Source organism: Salmo salar, chromosome 05 (assembly GCF_965601325.2).
Source record: "Salmo salar chromosome 05, fSalSal1, whole genome shotgun sequence".
Lineage (NCBI taxonomy): Eukaryota > Metazoa > Chordata > Actinopteri > Salmoniformes > Salmonidae > Salmo > Salmo salar.
Genome location: NC_138295.1, coordinates 75,604,062 through 75,626,633, shown reverse-complemented (window position 1 = coordinate 75,626,633; position 22,572 = coordinate 75,604,062). Strand labels below are relative to the sequence as shown.

General features: G+C 44.3%; 1 pseudogene across 1 annotated transcript; it reads right to left on the bottom strand.

The window, feature by feature from the left end:
- Positions 1–2,598: 2,598 nt before the first annotated feature.
- LOC106605803 (threonine--tRNA ligase 2, cytoplasmic-like) lies at positions 2,599–22,207 on the bottom strand (annotated as a pseudogene). Its single transcript, XR_014392414.1, has 15 exons — positions 22,011–22,207; positions 21,278–21,468; positions 20,590–20,704; positions 20,343–20,464; positions 20,075–20,218; positions 19,880–19,958; positions 14,903–15,049; positions 14,541–14,639; positions 11,418–11,781; positions 10,305–10,429; positions 9,845–9,922; positions 9,637–9,737; positions 3,883–4,014; positions 2,924–3,038; positions 2,599–2,815 (listed from the first exon to the last, which is right to left on the bottom strand). The product of XR_014392414.1 is annotated as a threonine--tRNA ligase 2, cytoplasmic-like (transcript).
- Positions 22,208–22,572: the final 365 nt, after the last annotated feature.

Below are 22,572 nucleotides of genomic sequence, written 5' to 3'. Positions count from 1 at the left end.
GTGTGAAGTCCACACAGGAGGATTAGAGACGACCAGCTGGCTGGGAGAGACGACTGGATCAAACAAAGACTTTAGGAAACCTCCTCAACTACTAGATCTGGACAGAAGTTGGGAAATATGTGTGGGGGGGGGGGGGGGGATGGTGTGTGTGTATAGGGGAGTGGGCTTCTATGTGTGTGTGTGTGTGTGTGTGTGTGTCTAGTGATCAGTGCGGGTGGGCCCATGGTTTGGTGTATATCCAGCAGAATCCTTACAGCTGATTTATTCCCCCAGTCTGTTTCTCAATAAGGAATTCATTTCAAGGGACTGAAGCTGGGCAACTGGAGCGTGTAATAGTGAGCTATACCGCTCCAACTAAGTTTGTGTGTGTCTTCCATCCACCACACACACATCCGTCAGAAATAATAATAATATTCCCTTCACTAATTGGCTTGCCTCTATCCAAACATTACCAGCAAACCCACACGCCCACCCACACGAGAGAGAGACAGAGAGGGCTCTAGACTGCTAGGTTGTTGTCACTGTTTGCTGCAAAGACCAACAGACCTCCTGTTATTGTTTCCAGTGGCTGGACTCTCAGTCCACCTGGCAGCAAACTCTCTCTCTCCCTCTCACACACACACTATTGCATTGCTATCCCCGTGAGGACCAAAGAATTGATTCCCATACAAAATCCTATCCCTTAATCTAACATTAACCTTAATTCTATCCCTAATTGTAACCCTAAAACTAACCCCTAAGCCTAAAATAGTATATTTCCTCAGGGGGCCAGCAAAATGAATTTTCCTTGTTTTACTATCCTTGCGAGGACTTCTGGTGCTCACAAGGATAGTTAAACATACATACACACACATACAGGAAGGGTATTTTTACAGAGGTGGAGGGGAAAGGGAGTCCAGGCACAGGGGTCTATTTCAGGTCCAGCGTCCCACCAATCATTGGCTGACAGGTTCTCAGTGATACCAGCAGAACAGAACAATACCACCATGAGGACGTCACACCACCGTTCTGTTGGACTTCCTCTGGTCACGGTCACCCTGCCTCCCTGCCTCCCGGACCCCCTCCCACAGAAAGGATGACCTGAAACTGGAGTGTGTTCCATATGGCACCCTATTCCCTTTATAGTGTACTACTTTAGACCAGAACCCACAGCGCTGTGAACTACATAGGGAATAGTGTGCCATTTGGGACAGGTCAAATGGAATAGGGTGCCATTTGGGATGCATCCTGGGTCATTTATGTACCTGCCTGGACTTGTAGGCTACCTACTATATTTATAAAGAACCCCCTAAACAAATGATTTCATTTCATCCTCCTATAGCCTTGACATGTTACATTATAGCCTATAGGCAGTCCTATGACTGGAGATGGTGATCTGCACCTCCCTTTGTTGTTGTCTTTAACGTCAAAAGGTCCGCCTCTCTTTCTGCCCCCCAACCCACCTCTCTCTCAACCCCCTGGTTAAAAATAATTTCAGAATGAACTCTGTGCGACTCTGTCAAATGAAGGATGGCTTTGTGTGTTCAGAGAAAGCAACTAGAGAGAGTACAGTGAGAAAGAGTAGGGAGAAAGAGATTAGAGCGAGAGAGAGATAGGGAAAAGGAATGCTGTGAGGGGAGAGTGACCGACTGATGGGCTCATAGTTATCAGTAACTAATGGTTTGGGGAATGTTCACTGATACTAATGGTCCATGTCACCACTCTGGAACACTTACCGCACCAAACAAGTCCCCGACTTTAATCATTTCAGAGAAAGAAAGTCAATCAAGAGGGGGACAAGGAATTTAAGGCATTTATCCTGCGTATTGGAAATAAGCTTCATTCTTTGGTCCGTTTAAACCGCCTGACCATTAATCTGTGTGATTGGAACGTGGGGCCAAGTCCAAGCTCTCCTCCTCTGGTAATGCTCACGGTCTGGTCACCCACTTACAGTGTCTGGCTCTAGGGACCGATACACACCAAAAGCCCCCTGGCCTGAACCCAATTCAACTCCTATCGGCCTCCTTCTCTTTCTGTCTCGGCAGTGAAGTGCTCGCATAGAACTAAGCACACAAAACCGCCGCCTTTGGCCAATAGCCGTTTTGTTGAAGAGGTTCTTTGTCCAGTCTAGTCCGTGTTTGATCTGTGACCCCCCCCCCCGGGTTATAATGCCCCCCCTCCTCCCTGTCTCTCCGAGCTGTTCTGTCACTGTTGTGACTCATGTCCTTTCCATTCCGTCGCTCCCCCTCTCAATTAAGAGGGGAAAACTTCAAACCTTCCGACCTTCGTTCTGCCTTTCCTGTTTCCACTAAACACAGGGCTCTCTCTCCTATTTTAGTCAAATCCCCCCACGCTCCCTGCGTATCCTGCATTTCTTATTCCAGTCTTTTAAAGGTAGTGATGACAGTCTTACGTAACAGGGCTGAGCTGATTTGAGTATTAACAACCAATCACAACCGTTGCCTGAAAACCCTGATAAGACTCCTAAAATGGATGTCTCTCCAACCAGTACTGCACAATGAAACACACACACACACACCAGCCCAATTAACATGACCATGTCCATAATGAGTTACACACACACACAGAAAAAGTGTGTTCAAAAGACATCCAGAAGAGTTTTATAATTTCAATTATATTTTATTACAAAAGTACAGTGAGCAATTCTTCATCCACAACAGGTGTGTGTGTGTGTTAGAAGTCATCCTGGTTGCTCCGTGTGTCTCGTAGGTGTGAGAGTGATGCCAGGACCTCCTCTGTCGGTCTCCTCCCTAGCTGCTTCCCCCCTCTGGTCCTTACACTCACCGTGCCACTCTCACACTCCTTCTCACCAACACTGGACACGCACACACATAAACAATTACTGAATCAATATGTTTACAACCTGCGTCAGTTTATTTAGAATCTACAGTAATCTAATCCATGTTCACCCATGCACTCTTACCAAATATGTAGTTGTACTGGGCCAGCTGTGCAGAGCGGATCTTCTTATTTAAGGTGGCACCCTGGTCATCATCCACGTCAGCCATGAAGCCGGCCTCGCGGAACTGTCGGACCACCTTAACAAGAGCAAAACACACATCACTCACAGTGGTGGTAGAGGAGACAGGAACCAGGCTACGGTAGAATAACAGTAAGGACGGCACCTTTTACATTCCACCCTGAGGGCTGAGACTCTGGTGGCTGTATTTCCTGGCTATGTATCATCATGACAGACCCCAGATCAGCAGTGTTGATAGACTCTCCTCCCCTGGGTCTACATATGCATTACATACAGGAGGATGTTTTGGCAATGTTGTGACTGGCAGACTTTTCACAAGACAAGTCAAGAGAGAAATAGGAGCCGTGGCCTGATAAAGGCCTCAGAAACATTACAGGTCTATATTCCATGTTCTCCTGTGTCTGGTCTTACCTGCTGCTGGCTCATGAATCATGTGGCAGATGGAACTTGTAGAATATATTGATATGTGAGTAGTGGCATGTACGTACCTAGCTTTGTTTCATTGTTGGTTCCCATGTGTTAAATAAACGAAAACCTGATCACAAAATGAACCTGAAATCAAGTCCTTTTCAGAGTCATGATGAACCGTGTATGGGTACAGTGTTGGATTAGCCTTCCATCTCTGGGGTCACTGAGGGGTACAGCTTTTGATGTGTGCTGAGTCATGTTGTGTTTGGTCACATGTTTGGGTGTATGGGGGGGGGGGGGGGGGTGTTGATTTCAGCCTGCAGTACAAGGGCCATGTGTATAATGTGTCTCAGAGCAGGAGTGCTGATCTAGGACCAGGTTCCTCCTTTCCATGTAATCTTAAGAATTGAGATTCAAAATGCAAAACTGACCCTAAATCAGCACTCCAAATCTGAGACGCTTGATACGGCCCCAGAGCTGATATGAGTCCTGACCTGTTGCGCATACGACTCACTACCTCCCCCTACAGGAATAATGATGACCTGCGCTGGAGACAACCACAGAGGCCTGAAAGAGACCGAAGAGCTGTGTGGACCATCACTGGTCTGTGGGTCTCTCCATCCCCCCTGAGAGCGAGAGAAAGGGTGAAAGAGAGCAAGGGAAGAGGAGATCACTTCAGTCTTAAAGCTACAATAACAAAGCGGACACCCCACCTCTGGTTTGGTAAAAAGCTAAGGGATGAGCCTGGAGAAATGTAACCACTGTGAAATTCTGAGCTATGGATGCAAGGACTGACCATCCATGATATTAACATTTGTTTAACCTTGTTATGAGGCTATACAGTGTTTAGTTATGTTGTTTACAAATATTGTCCAGTGTCCGTTCTTTTGCCCAGTCTGAGATATGTATTTTTCTTTGCAACTCTGCCTAGAAGGCCAGCATCCCAGAGTCTCCTCTTCACTGCTGACGTTGAGACTGGTGTTTTGCGGGTACTATTTAATGAAGCTGCCAGTTGAGGACTGTGAGGTGTCTGTTTCTCAAACTAGCCATTCTAATGTACTTGTCCTTTTGCTCAGTTGTGCACCGGGGCCTCCCACTCCTCTTTCTATTCTAGTTAGAGACTGTTTGCGCTGTTCTGTGAAGGGAGTAGTACACAGCGTTGTACGAGATCTTCAGTTTCTTGGCAATTTCTTGCATGGAATAGCCTTTATTTCTCAGAACATGAATAGACTGACGAGTTTTAGAAGAAAGTTCTTTGTTTCTGGCCATTTTGAGCCTGTAATCGAACCTACAAATGCTGATAATCCACATACTCAACTAGTCTAAAGAAGGCCAGTTTTGCTAATTTAAATCAGCACAACAGTTTTCAGCTGTTCTAACATACTTGCAAAAGGGTTTTCTAATGATCAATTAGCCTTTTCAAATGATAAACTTGTATTAGCAAACACAACGTGCCATTGGAACACAGGAGTGATGGTTGCTGATAATTGGCCTCTACACCTAGGTAGACATTCCATAATTTATTTTTTAAATCAGCCGTTTCCAGCTACAATAGTCATTTACAACATTAGCAATCTCTACACCCTATTTCTGAGAAATTTGATGTTCTTTTAAGGACAAATTCATTTTTTTTCCTTCCAAAAACAAGAACATTTCTAAGTAACCCCAAACTTTTGAACAGTAGTGTGTGTACAGTTAAAGTTGGAAGTTTACATGCACCTTAGCCAAATACATTTAAACTCATTTTTCACAATTCCTGACATTTAATCCTAGTAGAAATTCCCTGTCTTAGGTAAGTTAGGATCACCACTTTATTTTAAGAGAATGTGAAATGTCAGAATAATAGTAGAGAGAATGATTTATTTCAGCTTTTATTTCTTTCATCACATTCCCAGTGGGTCAAAAGTTCACATACACTCAATTAGTATTTGGTAGCATTGCCTTTAAATAGATTAACTTGGGTCAAATGTTTTGGTTAGCCTTCCACAAGCGTCCCACAATAAGTTGGGTGAATTTTGGCCCATTCCTCCTGACAGAGCTGGTGTAACTGAGTCAGGTTTGTAGGCCTCCTTGCTCGCACATGCTTTTTCAGTTCTGCCAACACATTTTCTAAAGAATTTAGGTCAGGGCTTTGTGATGGCCACTCCAATACCTTGACTTTGTTGTCCTTAAGCCATTTTGCCACAACTTCGGAAGTATGCTTGGGGTCATTGTCCATTTGGAAGACCCATTTGCGACCAAGCTTTAACTTCCTGACTGATGTCTTGAGATGTTGCTTCAATATATCCACATCATTTTCCATCCTCATGATGCCATCTATTTTGTGAAGTGCACCAGTCCCTCCTGAAGCAAAGCACCCCCACAACATGATGCTGCCACCCCCATGCTTCATGGTTGGGATGGTGTTCTTCGGCTTGCAAGTCTCCCCCTTATTCCTCCAAACATAACGATGGTCATTATGGCCAAACAGTTCTATTTTTGTTTTATCAGACCAGAGGACATTTCTCCAAAAAGTACGATCTTTGTCCCCATGTGCAGTTGCAAACCGTAGTCTGGCTTTTTTATGGCGGTTTTGGATCAGTGGCTTCTTCCTTGCTGAGCGGCCTTTCAGGTTATGTCGATATAGGACTCGTTTTACTGTGGATGTAGACACTTTTGTACCCGTTTCCTACAGCATCTTCACAAGGTCCTTTGCTGTTGTTCTGGGATTGATTTGCACTTTTCGCACCAAAGTACGTTCATCTCTGGGAGACAGAACGCGTCTCCTTCCTGAGCGGTATGACGGCTGCGTGGGCCAATGGTGTTTATACTTGCGTACTATTGTTTGTACAGATGAACGTGGTACCTTCAGGCGTTTGGAAATTGCTCCCAAGGATAAATCAAACTTGTCAAGTAAAAAGGCACTGAGTTTGAAGGTAGGCCTTGAAATATATCCACAGGTGCACCTCCAATTGACTCAAATGATGTAAATTAGAAGCTTCTGAAGCAATGACAATTTTCTGGAATGTTCCAAGCTGTTTAAAGGCACAGTCAACTTAGTGTATGTAAACTTCTGACCCACTGGAATTGTGATACAGCGAATTATAAGTGAAATAATCTGTCTGTAAATAATTGTTGGAAAAATTACTTGTGTCATGCACAAAGTAGATGTCCTAACCGACTTGCCAAAACTATAGTTTGTTAACAAGAAATTTGTGGAATGATTGAAAAACAAGTTTTAATGACTCCAACCTAAGTGTATGTAAACTTCCGACTTCAACTGTATGTATGTAAACTTCCGACTTCAACTGTATGTATGTATGTATAAATAAACACTCACGTCCTCTCACTGTCAACTGCGTTTATTTTCAGCAAACTTAACGTGTAAATATTTGTATGAACATAACAAGATTCAACAACTGAGACATAAACTGAACAAGTTCCACAGACATGTGAGTAACAGAAAGGGAATAACATGTCCCTGAACAAAGGTAAGTCAGTATCTGGTGTGGCCACCAGCTGCATTAAGTACTGCAGTGCATCTCCTCCTCATGGAATGTACCAGATTTGCCAGTTCTTGCTGTGAGATGTTACCCCATTCCTCCACCAAGGCACCTGCAAGTTCGGACATTTCTGGGGGGGGGAAAATGGCCCTAGACGCGAGTCCGACCATCACCCCTGGTGAGATAAAACCGCAACTCGTCAGTGAAGAGCAATTTTTGCCAGTCCTGTCTGGTCCAGCGACGGTGGGTTTGTGCCCAAAGGCGATGTTGTTGCCGGTGATGTCTGGTGAGGACCTGCCTTACAACAGGCCTACAAGCCCTCAGTCCAGCCTCTCAGCCTATTGCGGACAGTCTGAGCACTGATGGAGGGATTGTGCGTTCCTGGTGTAACTCAGCAGTTGTTGTTGCCATCCTGTACCTGTCCCCCAGGTGTGATGTTCGGATGTACCGATCCTGTGCAGGTGTTGTTACACGTGGTCTGCCACTGCGAGGACGATCAGCTGTCCGTCCTGTCTCCCTGTAGCGCAGTCTTAGGCGTCTCAGTACGGACATTGCAATTTATTGCCCTGGCCACATCTGCAGTCCTCATGCCTCCTTGCAGCATGCCTAAGGCACGTTCACACAGATGAGCTGGGACCCTGGGCATCTTTCTTTTGGTGTTTTTCCAGAGTCAGTAGAAAAGCCTTTTTAGTGTCCTAAGTTCTCATAATTGTGACCTTAATTGCTTACCGTTCCACAGGTGCATGTTCATTAATTGTTTATGGTTCATTGAACAAACATGGGAAACAGTGTTTAACCTGTTGGGTCTAGGGGGCAGCATTTGCACGTCTGGATAAAAAAAATGTACCCGATTTAATCTGGTTACTAATCCTACCCAGTAACTAGAATATGCATATACTTATTATATATGGATAGAAAACACTCTAAAGTTTCCAAAACTGTTTGAATGGTGTCTGTGAGTATAACAGAACTCATTTGGCAGGCAAAACCCTGAGACATTTTCTGACAGGAAGTGGATACCTGATGTGTTGTATTGACTTTAAACCTATCCCATTGAAAAACACAGGGGTTTAGGAATATTTTGGCACTTCCTATTGCTTCCACTAGATGTCACCAGCCTTTACAAAGTGTTTTGAGTCTTCTGGAGGGAGATCTGACCGAACAAGAGCCATGGAACGGTGATGTCCCATTAGACACCTGGCGCGCTACTTCATGTTGGGTACCCTCGTTCCAATACGTTATAAAAGACTATGCATTCGTCCACCTTGAATATTATTCATGTTCTGGTTAAAAAAGGCCCTAATGATTTATGCTATACAACGTTTGACATGTTTGAACGAACGGAAATATATTTTTTCCCCTCGTTCATGACGAGAAGTCCGGCTGGCTTACATCATGTGCTAACGAGACGGAGATTTTTGGACATAAATGATGAGCTTTTTTGAACAAAACTACATTCGTTATGGACCTGTGATACCTGGAAGTGACATCTGATGAAGAGAATCAAAGGTAATGGATTATTTACATAGTATTTTCGATTTTAGATCTCCCCAACATGACGTCTAGTCTGTATCGCAACGCGTATTTTTCTGGGCACAGTGCTCAGATTATTGCAAAGTGTGATTTCCCAGTAAGGTTATTTTTAAATCTGGCAAGTTGATTGCGTTCAAAAGATGTAAATCTATAATTCTTTAAATGACAATATAATATTTTACCAATGTTTTCTAATTTTAATTATTTAATTTGTGACGCTGACTTGACTGCCGGTTATTGGAGGGAAACGATTTCCTCAACATCAATGCCATAGTAAAACGCTGTTTTTGTATATAAATATCAACTTGATAGAACTAAAAATGCATGCATTGTCTAACATAATGTCCTAGGAGTGTCATCTGATGGAGATTGTAAAAGGTTAGTGTAATATTCATATGTGAATACATACTGAATTATAATTGGATGCATTTTACCGCCGTATCATACTGTGCGGTGATTGGTTAAGACCACCCAGACGGTTAGGTCATGGCAGTTGATCGTGGTTGGAGATAGGCTAACAGGTAGTTGTAGCTAGTTAATAAAGAGTTATGTTAAGAAACATCCTGTAGTTCTGCGTTTTATTATTTTGTACAAAGTGTACAAAACAAAACAGTTAGTGCATCATTTTAGCTGGTTTTATGGTTTTGGTGACCCTGTCTTTGACTTGACAAAACATTACACACAACTCTTGTAAATGTACTGTCCTAACATACTCTAAATTTATGCTTTCGCCGTAAAACCTTTTTGAAATCGTAAAACGTGGTTAGATTAAGGAGATGTTTATCTTTCAAATGGTGTAACATAGTTGTATTTTTGAAAAATTTGAATTTTGACATTTATTTGGATTCAAATTTGCCGCTCTTGAAATGCACCTGCTGTTGATGGAGTGCACCACGGGTGGCACGCTAGCGTCCCACCTAGCCCCAAGAGGTTAAACCCCTTACAATGAAGATCTGTGAAGTTATTCTGATTTTTACTAATTATCTTTGAAAGACGGGGTCCTGAAAAAGGGACGTTTCTTTTTTGCTGAGACATATATATATATATAAATCATTTATAAGTCCAAAAATGAATGCAACAACTTAAGGATTCTAGCTTTAAACCCCTCGGTCTAATAACGTTGCCAGCCATGTGCAACCCAATTAAATGTACCATCAGTTAGATAAGAGCAGAAGCTGCATCAGGGAACATCCCAGAACACACAGGTTGAACTGACATAGATGAGCGACTCACCCCACATACTGCAGGTCAAATCTGATTGGTAGCTGGAAGTCCAATTGGATGGTGGCACACTGGTGCTGTCGACCAATGGCGTCCTTGATCTGGATGTCAATCTAGGACAACAGGAAGATGGAGTGTGTGAGTGTTAATAACATGGCTCTGTTCAGGGCGGGTTGCAGCGTTACACAACGTTCAGACAGAAGGGTCTTGTGTAACTGACCTTTGGCCCGTAGAACGCTCCATCTCCTGGGTTGAGCTGCCAGCGCTCTCCAAACTGCTGCAGACTCCTCTCCAACTGCTGCTCAGAGAGAAAGAGATAGAGAGAGGAGAGCAGGGGGGGGACAAGAGGGTGGGGAGTGAAAGAGAAGAAAGTGGGAAAGAGAAAAATGGAAAGAAAGGATCTAATTTCTTCATTGAGCTTCTCCTCTCTGTGTTAATTTCCTGAGCTTTACTCCACAGAGGAAGAGGCAGGGAGCATAGACAGCAGCCACGGAACAGACAGGGCTTTGAGTTCGTCACATCCACATGGCCATTTATCAACACTGATTGGATAATTGTCCCTCATTACATGATGCCATTATGATTACAATAGAGGCTATGTGCTGGAATTTATAGACATCACTTGTGGGACAGTAAACACACATTTACATCTGTCTGTATGTTGTGTGTGATGTGTGTACCTGCTCAGCGTGGTCCCACAGTGCATGCTCCCCCAGGCAGGGTGGAGAGGAGACAGTGGAAGGAGAATCCAAATACTCGATACACTCCTCACAAAGTCCAAACACGCTATGATCTCCTCCTCCAACTGACACACACACAGAGAGACAGAGAGAGAGAGAGAGAGACAGAGAGAGAGAGAGAGACAGAGAGAGAGAGAGAGACAGAGAGAGAGAGACAGAGAGAGAGAGAGAGAGAGAGAGAGACAGAGAGACAGAGAGACAGAGAGACAGAGAGACAGAGAGACAGAGAGACAGAGAGACAGAGAGACAGAGAGACAGAGACAGAGAGAGAGTGTGGGGGGGGTACAGGAAGGGATTGGGGGGCAGGAGTACAGCCAGAAAAGGAGGACAGGGTGATGAGACAGAATAGAGAATGTAAATGCAATATTGTGAGAGACAGTATAAATAAACAGATGTGAAACTGGAGAGTCCAGGGCTTTCAGGGTTAAGGGTTAACTCAGAGATGAGTCCAGGGGTTAAGGGTTAACTCAGATATGAGTCCAGGGGTTAAGGGTTAACTCAGAGATGAGTCCAGGGGTTAAGGGTTAACTCAGAGATGAGTCCAGGGGTTAAGGGTTAACTCAGAGATGAGTCCAGGGGTTAAGGGTTAACTCAGAGATGAGTCCAGGGGTTAAGGGTTAACTCAGAGATGAGTCCAGGGGTTAAGGGTTAACTCAGAGATGAGTCCAGGGGTTAAGGGTTAACTCAGAGATGAGTCCAGGGGTTAAGGGTTAACTCAGAGATGAGTCCAGGGGTTAAGGGTTAACTCAGAGATGAGTCCGGGGGTTAAGGGTTAACTCAGAGATGAGTCCGGGGGTTAAGGGTTAACTCAGAGATGAGTGAGGAGGAACAGTTCATTTATTGACTGTTCCAGTGATTGGATTAGCCAAAGTAGAAAACAAACCTCACAATATCATGTGAATCAGTGTGTGTGGTTTAATGGTATAAGGGAATCATTGGATACAGGGATACAATCCAACTTTCTCCCACTGTCTGCTGTCCTAGGACTTTCCAGGGTGGAAAATGTGAGACAAATATCCCAAAAGGTTCAAATGACAGGAATCGTGTGTGTACCTGCTCAGGAGTGCAGAAGATGTGTGCGTCGTCCTGGCAGAACCTGCGGACCCTGGTGAGACCACCCAGAGCGCCGGACAACTCGTTCCGATGCAGTGCCCCGAAATCGGCCCAACGCAACGGGAGATCCCTCCATGACCTTACACGCTGCTCAAACATCAGACTGGAACAGAGAGAGCTGTTATTGAGAAGTCCTGAACAGTGTGTGGGGCAGAGTATGAGAGAGAATGTAGGTGTGTGTGTCACCGGTCACAGTAAACATGTTTCCACTGTAGTGTTCCCAGTGACCCGAACGCTCCCACAGTGCAGTGCTGTATAGAGTAGGGGTCACAACCTCATGGAAGCCACGCCTCCTGTACTCAGTCTGGGGGGGGTATGGAGAGAAGGAAGGGAGGGTGGAGAGAAAGGGAGGAACAGAGGGATGTAACAACTTAATTATTACAGACAGATTTCTTCTCTGTTCATGTGTCATCCAGGGTTATTTGGAAAACAGACAGTCACAGTGTAGTAATTGGGGTGATTTCCTGACTACAACAGGAGTGTCCTGAGGTCACCGTCAGGGTAAAGATGTCTGAATGAGCGGCTGTGTGTGTGCGTGCGCACACGGAAGCCAACTTCGCTGATTGTCGTGGCCATTCTTTTCTAAAATCATAAAAAAATAGTAAGGGGGTGTTAGTAAATTCACTCTGGAGTGCCAGAGTGTGCTCAGAGAGCGCTCTGGGCGTTCGTAAATTCAGAGCGTTGTCAGATTCTCCATTCGTAAATTCAGAGTTGTCAGATTCTCCATTCGTAAATTCAGAGTTGTCAGATTCTCCATTCGTAAATTCAGAGAGTTGTCAGATTCTCCATTCGTAAATTCAGAGAGTTGTCAGATTCTCCATTCGTAAATTCAGAGCGTTGTCAGATTCTCCATTCGTAAATTCAGAGTGTTGTCAGATTCTCCATTCGTAAATTCAGAGTTGTCAGATTCTCCATTCGTAAATTCAGAGTTGTCAGATTCTCCATTCGTAAATTCAGAGCGTTGTCAGATTCTCCATTCGTAAATTCAGAGCGTTGTCAGATTCTCCATTCATAAATTCAGAGTTGTCAGATTCTCCATTCGTAAATTCAGAGCGTTGTCAGATTCTCCATTCGTAAATTCAGAGCGTTGTCAGATTATCCATTCGTAAATTCAGAACGTTCCGCTCTAGGAGCTTGCAGAGCACACACTGGATGCCCTGACCGAGGAGTAGGGTTGATCGAGCGTTCTGACCTCACAACAGCAGTTAATCACCCAAGCTAACTGGCTAAAGTTGGTTAACTTGCTAGCTACTTCCAGACACATAATGAGAGAACACCTCACTCTGACCATTTTACTCTCCCTAGCAGAGCTGGTTAGGCTGTTTGCATGTTATCCAGAGTGTTAGTGACTAACTGTGCTGCTTGCAACAATTAAATGAAGTTAATTTGACAACGTTTACTGACACCGGTCATATTTAACGGGTGTTGCGCGTTCGTTAATTCATCAGTTATTCTGCGCTCTGGCACACTCAGACGAGAGTAGATAGGGTACGTTAGTTAATTCACTCTGGCTAAGTCAACCAAAGCAAAGTTGGTAGAATGTTTGAATTTGGAAGGTTTGGCTGATAAGATTAACAGTGTTGATTTGAAAGTCGGTCAATTTCCTTGCCATGGTCATTCTATTCATAAGAATACTTACATTTGAATATGATGATCTCACAATTGAAAAGAGCAACTTTAGAATGTTGATAGGCACCAATGTTGATATGGAACTGTTTTGGTCGCATCAACACCACGACTAGACGAGGGACTTGTTTCTGCCAGAGCCATATATGAAGATATTTCTGCCAGGTTTTAGAACAGCTGACATGTTAGCACCTTATTCTTGAGATGTTGGTGATGTAACAATACAAGAGTGCCTCTGACAGTTCCCTATGAAATGACCCGCTGTAAACAAACAAAACAGTGCAGCAAATTTAAAATACATTTTTACTGATTAGCATTTGGGATAATGTGTATCCAAGTCGGTATTGTGTTTTGGTGTCAACAAATTGCATCTTCATCGATTTTGAAAACTATCAGAAATAAACAGTATAATGTGGAAGTGTCAATGATCACTTAGCAACGGCTATAGAGGAGAAAGTGGTGCTCTCGGAACGTTCAGACAGAGACCGCATTGGCCCAACTCTCTAGATACTGTTTCACTCTGGTTTCTGCCATCTTAGATTATCAACTTTTCAAAAATGCGCTTCTACATCCAGCGATTTCAACAGTCTGTAACATGGATGGCACTGAGACATCAGTATCTTCCTGCAAGACCTTCAAATCCCATCATCAATGGTACGAATCATGGTGTACTCTCACAAAGATTTGGTTCATTGTTGAGTTTAGTGCACTTCTCAACATTCCTTGTTTAGCATGCATTTGGGTACATATAGAACTGATTTTGTGTGTGAATTTAGGTCTGGTCCTGACCGAGTTTCTCAGAGATCTTGCAGTGTGAGTGGCACTGAAAGCCCCTAAACATGGCCAGCTGCTGGTATCACAACCAGCACCTGCCTGAGCAGCACCTGCCTGAGCAGGAGAAATGACATCCGTTTCACAAGCACATGGAGCTGAAGCGCAAGGTGGAGTTTTACAGGAGAGTTAGGAGGGGGTTTTACGAGCAGCGTGTGAGCTCAGGGCCCAGTTCTGGATTTGGCCTGTCAGATAGTGTTAAATGCATAGAAATAGAATGAATAGAACTGGACTCCTAATTCAAGTTAATGGTTTGACCATTCTATTTCTATGCATTTAACACTATCCGATCGACGAAATACAGATAGACAACTTGTGAAAAACTGGGACCAGGAGACCAGTGGCATTTTTCTGATGGAGAATCTACAAGCCATTCCAGGGGTGTTGGAGTTGGCTGCAAAGATAGGCTTCCTGTGAATATCTGATCTATTTTGGAGAAGCAGTAGCTAGTAATAGGGATTGGTAAGTATAGTACATTTGTGTGTAAGTTAGTCTATTTTATATCAATAAAAATAAACAATATTTCAAGCATAAAATTGTGATGCGTCTGTGTTACCTTGATAAAGTGATAAAATTATGATGTGTCTGTGTGTGCGCGTGTGTTACCTTGATAAAGTCAGCGAGTGTGTTGTAGATGTGAGCTCCTTTAGGCAGGAAGAAGCAGCTTCCAGGACTGACGTCATTAAAGAAGAACAGCTCCTGGTCCTGGAGGCAAAACACACACACACACACACACACCTCCCCCCATATCAGTAAACGCTCCATTTGAGATACCGTCGCACTTGCCTCACAGTTAGCCAAGATGCTAAGCTAGCCCGCTAAAATAGGTTAGTTCGTTAGCAATAGTTTCTACACTACTCGGCTAGCTACAGTAGCGTTGCCGTGCCAATAATAACCTGTCTCCAGTTGTTTATATTTCTATGCGTATTGGGCCTAGATCTTTTATCTTCTCTCCCCGTCCACCTCACCTTGCCGATGCGTCTGTGGTCTCTCTTCCATGTCTCCTCCTGTTCCCTCTCCCACTCCTCCCTCTCCCTCTCTCCTGGGAAGGCCACACCCATCACACGCATCACGCCTGACATGCCAACAGGATTGGTCAACGTTACGGGAGACACCTGAACAGAGGGGGGACAGAGTGTGACAGAGAAAGAGAGAGTAGCAGAAAAGACAAATATACTGAACAAAAATATAAAAGGCAACATGTAATGTGTTGGTCTCATGTTTCATGAGCTGAAATAAAATCATAAATGTTCCATATGCACAAAAAGCGTATTTCTCTCAATTTTTGTGAACAAATTTGCTTACATCCCTGTTAGTGAGCATTTCTCCTTTGCCAAGATAATCTATCCACCAGACAGGTGTGGCATATCAAGAAGCTGATTAAACAGAATGATCATTACACCGGTGCACCTTGTGCTGTGGTCAATAAAAGGCCACTCTAAAATGTGCCGTTGTGTCGCACAACAATGCCACAGATGTCTCAAGTTTTGAGGGAGTGTGCAATTGACATGCTGACTGCAGGAATGTCCACCAGAGCTGTTGCCTGAAAATGTACTGTTAATATCTCTACCATAAGCCGTCGTTTTAGAGAATTTGGCAGTAAGTTCAACCAGTCTCACAACCGCAGACCACATGTATGGCGTCAGGAGGGCGAGTGGTTTGCTGATGTCAATGTTGTGAACAGACTGTCCCATGGTGGCGGTGAGGTTATGGTATGGGCAGGCATAAGCTACGGATGGACAATTAACACAAATGCATTTTATCGATGGCAATTTTAACGCAGAGATACCATGACGAGATCAACTCTACGCAAAGGAGATGTGTCGCGCTGCATGAGGCAAATGGTAGTTTAAGGTATCTGTGACCAACAGATGCAGATCTGTATTCCCAGTCATGTGAAAACAATAGATTAGGGCCTAATGGTTTTATTTCAATTGAATGATTTCCTTATATGAACTATAACTCAGTAAAATCTTTGAAATTGTTGCGTTTAACAAATGATAGCCCCACTAAGCCCAAACCAGATGGGATGGTGTATCGCTGCAGAATGCTGTGGTAGCCATGCTGGTTAAGTGTGCCTTGAATTCTAAATAAATCAGACTGTCACCAGCAAAGCACCCCCACACCATCACACCTCCTCCTCCATGCTTCAAGGTGGGAACCACACATGCGGAGATCATCCGTTCACCTACTCTGTGTCTCACAAAGACACGGCGGTTGGAACCAAAAATCTCAAATTTGAATTCATTAGACCAAATGACAGATTTCCACCAGTCTCATGTCCATTGCTCATGTTTCTTGGCCCAAGCAAGTCTCTTCTTCTTATCGGTGTCCTTTAGTAGTGGTTTCTTTGCAGCAATGTGACCATGAAGGCCTGATTCACGCAGTCTCCTCTGAACAGTTGATGTTGAGATGTGTTTATTACTAGAACACCGTGAAGCATTAATTTGGGCTGCAATCTGAGGTGCAGTTAACTCTAATTAACTTATCCTCTGCAGCAGAGGTAACTCTGGGTCTTCCATTCCTGTGGCGGTCCTCATGAGAGCTAGTTTCATCATAGAGCTTGATGGTTTTTACAACTGCACTAAGGCGGTACACCTGTTTATTAAAATGCATTCCAGGTGACTACCTCATGAAGCGGGTTGAGATAATGCCAAGAGTGTGCAAAGCTGTTATCAAGGCAAAAGAGTGGCTACTTTGAAGAATCTCAAATATATTGTGATTTGTTTAACACTTTTTTGGTTACTACATGGGTTCCATATGTGTTATTTCATAGTTTTCATGTCTTCACTATTATTCTACAATGTAGAAAAAAGAAAAAAAACAAAGAAAAACTCTTGAATGAGTAGGTGTTCTAAAACTTTTGACCGGTAGGTAGTGAGTATTTTATATACACTGCTCAAAAAAATAAAGGGAACACTTAAACAACACAATGTAACGCCAAGTCAATCACACTTCTGTGAAATCAAACTGTCCACTTAGGAAGCAACACTGATTGACAATAAATTTCACATGCTGTTGTGCAAATGGAATAGACAACAGGTGGAAATTATAGGCAATAAGCAAGACACCCCCAATAAAGGAGTGGTTCTGCAGGTGGAGACCACAGACCACTTCTCAGTTCCTATGCTTCCTGGCTGATGTTTTGGTCACTTTTGAATGCTGGCGGTGCTTTCACTCTAGTGGTAGCATGAGACGGAGTCTACAACCCACACAAGTGGCTCAGGTAGTGCAGCTCATCCAGGATGGCACATCAATGCGAGCTGCGGCAAGAAGGTTTGCCGTGTCTGTCAGCGTAGTGTCCAGAGCATGGAGGCGCTACCAGGAGACAGGCCAGTACATCAAGAGACGTGGAGGAGGCCGTAGGAGGGCAACAACCCACCAGCAGGACCGCTACCTCCGCCTTTGTGCAAGGAGGAGCAGGAGGAGCACTGCCAGAGCCCTGCAAAATGACCTCCAGCAGGCCACAAATGTGCATGTGTCTGCTCAAACGGTCAGAAACAGACTCCATGAGGGTGGTATGACGGCCCGCCGTCCACAGGTGGGGGTTGTGCTTACAGCCCAACACCGTGCAGGACGTTTGGCATTTGCCAGAGAACACCAAGATTGGCAAATTCGCCACTGGCGCCCTGTGCTCTTCACAGATGAAAGCAGGTTCACACTGAGCACATATGACAGAGTCTGGAGACGCCGTGGAGAACGTTCTACTGCCTGCAACATCCTCCAGCATGACCGATTTGGAGGTGGGTCAGTCATGGTGTGGGGTGGCATTTCTTTGGGGGGCCGCACAGCCCCCCACAGTCAGGAAGCCTGACTGCCATTAGATACCGAGATGAGATCCTCAGACCCCTTGTGAGACCATATGCTGGTGCGGTTGGCCCTGGGTTCCTCCTAATGCAAGACAATGCTAGACCTCATGTGGCTGGAGTGTGTCAGCAGTTCCTGCAAGAGGAAGGCATTGATGCTATGGACTGGCCCGCCCGTTCCCTAGACCTGAATCCAATTGAGCACATCTGGGACATCATGTCTCGCTCCATCCACCAACGCCACGTTGCACCACAGACTGTCCAGGAGTTGGCGGATGCTTTAGTCCAGGTCTGGGAGGAGATCCCTCAGGAGACCATCCGCCACCTCATCAGGAGCATGCCCAGGCATTGTAGGGAGATCATACAGGCACGTGGAGGCCACACACACTACTGAGCCTCATTTTGACTTGTTTTAAGGACATTACATCGAAGTTGGATCAGCCTGTAGTGTGGTTTTCCACTTTAATTTTGAGTGTGACTCCAAATCCAGACCTCCATGGGTTGATAAATTGGATTTCCATTTGTGTGTGATTTTGTTGTCAGCACATTCAACCATGTAAAGAAAAAAGTATTTAAGATTATTTCATTCAGATCTAAGATGTGTTATTTTAGTGTTCCCTTTATTTTTTTGAGCAGTAACATACATACATACATACATACATACATACATACATACCAGCCATCCTTCTTCCATAGCCACCATTTTGGAACCACTGCACTACAGATAATAGGCAGGGGCTGCGTTTCCCCTTGGGACAATAAAGATTGACAGGATTTGACTTGGCGGGGGCAGGAAACTGGTGACTGACAATCACAACATCCTGTGGATATTGCTCTCCCAGCGTGGAAAGTGGAAATTCCATTCTGACCAGTACAATACCAGTATGGAAATTCCACTTCTGAAAGCAAACAGTAGTGCTGAGCGATTAACCAAAATGTTGCGTTTTTAAAACAACTAATTGACAAACGTCAGTTCAATTATTTGAATTCGATTTAGTTCATTACTTTTTCTGTGAGCTCGATGCGCAGTTTCTCTAGAGACAAACCAGATCACCAAACCGAAACTGAACAGACCTCAAGCACTAATTGCTCAGCACCAGCAAATAGGTCATTGTTGGCATCACGGGCTACCAAGCTACAGTTCTAATGCTTCTAGGGAAAAAACAAGCAGCGTTTTGTTTTCGCTTGTCTTCCGTGTGACATGTTGTTCTGATGTTGTTCTCCAGTGCGTCGTTTAACTGGCCAGTGACTGACAAGTGATTGTCATTTACCAGTAAGGAATTTCCAGTGTGACCTGTGCAGTCCCAGTACACATTAGTATCAGGAAGAGGTCAGAGTTAATGGCTATATTGCATGGTAATGTCACAGCCCATGTTATGAGTTAAACAGTAACCAGGTTTCCATCCAACCTTTTTCAGCGAGTAAAGTACATGTTGGATAGAAAGAAAAGTCACGACAGGCCGGATGGAAACAGCAAATTTGTAGGTAAACTTTCCAAATGTAGACAAAACACACTAGACAAGGTGGGACCTTTTAGTGTCTAAAATTAAAACGGTGGTGGAAATGCTTTTATGCGCAAATATTTATATAATAACCATCATAACGAAGTAAAGTTGGAGTCAGGCGATGACAAGTTTGTGTGGTCCTCCCACTACGACACGTCAGGAAAGCATACAGTTTATTAGAGTACAGATGAAATAAGTTACTATGAACGTCAGGGTGGTGAAAACACAAGGTGATGAGCTTGATGCTCCTTTCCAAATACAAATACTGTATCAAGGGTCTGATGCTTGGCTGCCTTTTGACAAATAAAAAGAATCTTGCTCTTTTGTCCATAATAATCTCATCATGTAGCCTATACCCACACTGTATCTGCCAGCTGTTGGCTACAGCACGCGTGGCAGGACCAGAGTGGGAACGTTCACTACATAACTCAACATGGTTTGTGACATAACCATCAGTAGAGATGAAAATGCGATGGAATCCCATTTAAGTGTTGTTTTTTTATCCTGTACATTCAATTTTTACATCCAGCGTAGTTTAGATGTCATGAGGAGAAGACAAGAACTGTATATTCCACACTGAACTGATATGCAGACAGGAAGGCAGGCAGGTTGACACACAAACAAACACACATACCTGCAGCATCTTGAAGACCTTGAGGAGACCAGTGTGAGGGAGGAGAGGACCATTGCAGACTCCTATGCTGTCTCCACACCTGACCCACACACAGAACAGGAAGAGATGGACATGTCATCCTAGTGTACAGTCATTTCTCCTTAAAAACAGACCATGACTGTGTTGTATCAGGCTGTGAGATGTTGAGCAACAAACCTGTAGACTGTAACAGTAGGACCACTCATCTGTTCTTCAATCAACTGGAGTCTCAGAGCATTTACATGATAGCTCCTCCCAGGGGCTCTGTTAGAGAACAAATGCATCCTTCCTCCCTTCCCTCCCTCAAAGCAGCTTTTCTGTCTTAAAGGGGTGCCAAAAGGTGAGGGGATGATTAGTGTGGTAAAATGTAATGACTAAGTTGCTTTGGATAAAAGCATCTGCAAAATGGCATATATTATATTACAAAGAGAGGAAGATATCTTACCTGTTCTCCAGGAGGTGGTCACAGTAGAGGCCGGACTCTGACACGCCCTCTCTCCACACATCCACCCCAAACACCCTCTCTAACACCCACCCCACAACACACACTCCTGTCCTCCACACAGCCTGGGGAGAAAATGAAAGAGATGAGCGAGAGGGGATAAGAGAGAGAAGAGGTCAACCTCTGCCTCTGACTGCTCTCCATGTAAGATCTATTGGGTGAGATGAATGAGAATGTCCTTAGTAAGTACCTGTTTGCCCTCTGTGGTGTCGAAGCCTAGCAGCTGTAGTTCACAGTCAGCCTCCAGGGGGCGAAGCAGCTCGCACAGCTCTCCATTCACCCTGCACACCAGAGCACCTTTCACACTGCACAGACATGGAGTGTTGGAGGGTTAGAGACAATGTAAATATGTTTGCTTACACCTATCCAATTTCACCAAATTCCAATCTGAAAGCAAAGAGAGGGGCACATAGGTGTCCCAGGGACTGAGAAAGGCCTGTTGGACTCTGCAGGGAGTTACTAAGGCTGCATTTAGACAGGCAGCCCAATTCTGATATTTTTTTTCACTAATTGGTCTTTTAACCAATCAGATCAGCTCTAAAAACAACCTGATGTGAAAAGATCTGATGAATCAAAAGACCAATTAGTGGAAAAAAATAAGAGAATTGGACTGCCTGTCTAAACACGGCATGTGTTCTGAGGGATAAACGGTGCTTGAACTGGACAGAAGCTCAATGGAGCAGAGTACCGGCACCTCAACATTTCTGCTGCTCGAGTTCCTGCACCTCTTACAGAATATTAGCTCAAAAGTATTGCAGAGTTCCTTTACCTAAATATAAAACAGTACCGGCACTCAATAAGTACCAGCACCTATTGAGCACTGGGGATAACCCTTCCCTGACTTTTAGGATTCTGAATAATACATTATAAAAACACACATCTGAGAGGCTAACCGTGCGTTCTGAGCGATGATTGAGGGTGTGGTCACGGCTGTGGTGCCATTCACCGTCCTGCCATCAGCCAATCGGACACTGAAGGCCTGTTTCGTGGCGCCGCTTGTCCTCTGCTGTCCCTGCCTCTCTCTGAGAGATTCAAACACCCGCACATGCTCAGACAGAGCAGGGTATGCCTGTATATAAAGGCAAAGAAATTAGGAAACAAGGGAATAGGAGAGAGCACAGGGGTCAATATGAACAACAATACAGACAAGGGGATCATACTATTACCATGTAATTGTTTTAAATCAAATCTTCGCACAATATGGTATTCATAAAACGTATGGTATTATGATCATACATACATTCGTAGTTGCATATTTCAGAGAGAGAGAGAGAGAGAGAGGACCCAATAATATGCTTAATTGAGAACTGTCCCCTCCCACCAAACACCCCTAAAAAAAAATTGAACCTTGTGGTCACACACAAGAGACACAAATTACATGACAGTTTACAGCGCAGTCTTGTTTGGCCGTCAGAACACTTTCAGGGCTATTCATAGATCCATCCAATGGTTTGTCAGAGGACACGCCCACACCTATGTACCTGAGCGGTCATAGGACAATGCTACACCACTGATTTGGAGAAGGCTGGCTACACAACCCAATGATACTGTACTCAGCAGGCCAGTACAGCTACATTTCATAACAGAAAACGGTTTAATAAGGTTGCACACCTTGCTAAAGCGCCTCTGACAGTGAAGCACTGCTCGAACTGACGGCCGACAGACGGGAAATTGTAACATCACGGTCACGAGCATCCTTAATCCACCGGTTTCACCGAAAACTTTTCATAATCATAACATTTCACACTGGTTGTCCATTAAACTGCAAGCCGCCATAATACCGGAAGAATGTAGTAGATGGGGGAGAAAAGTGATTGGCCAGCAAGGGAAGAGGGCGGAAACTTGACGTTGGCAAGTGCGCGCACGTTGGTGAGCGTCAACAATGAAAGCGCGCCCACCGTTCATTTATACACCTCAGTGGCGCTCACTAATCTGTATTTAACATTCGGATAGATCACTTTCAGGTACACGAGACTAACTTCACAGCATTCATCTAAAACCGACTATCCATGAAAATGACCTGAATCTATTTAACATAGGTATGCTCAATTCCTACATTTTGTCAAATTACACCCAAGATCAAGAGTGGAGCGTTCAAGAAACCCATCCCAATATGAGTAGATCACTGCATCTGTGCAGCGCCCGAAGAGAATTGATCAACGGTGAGGCAACC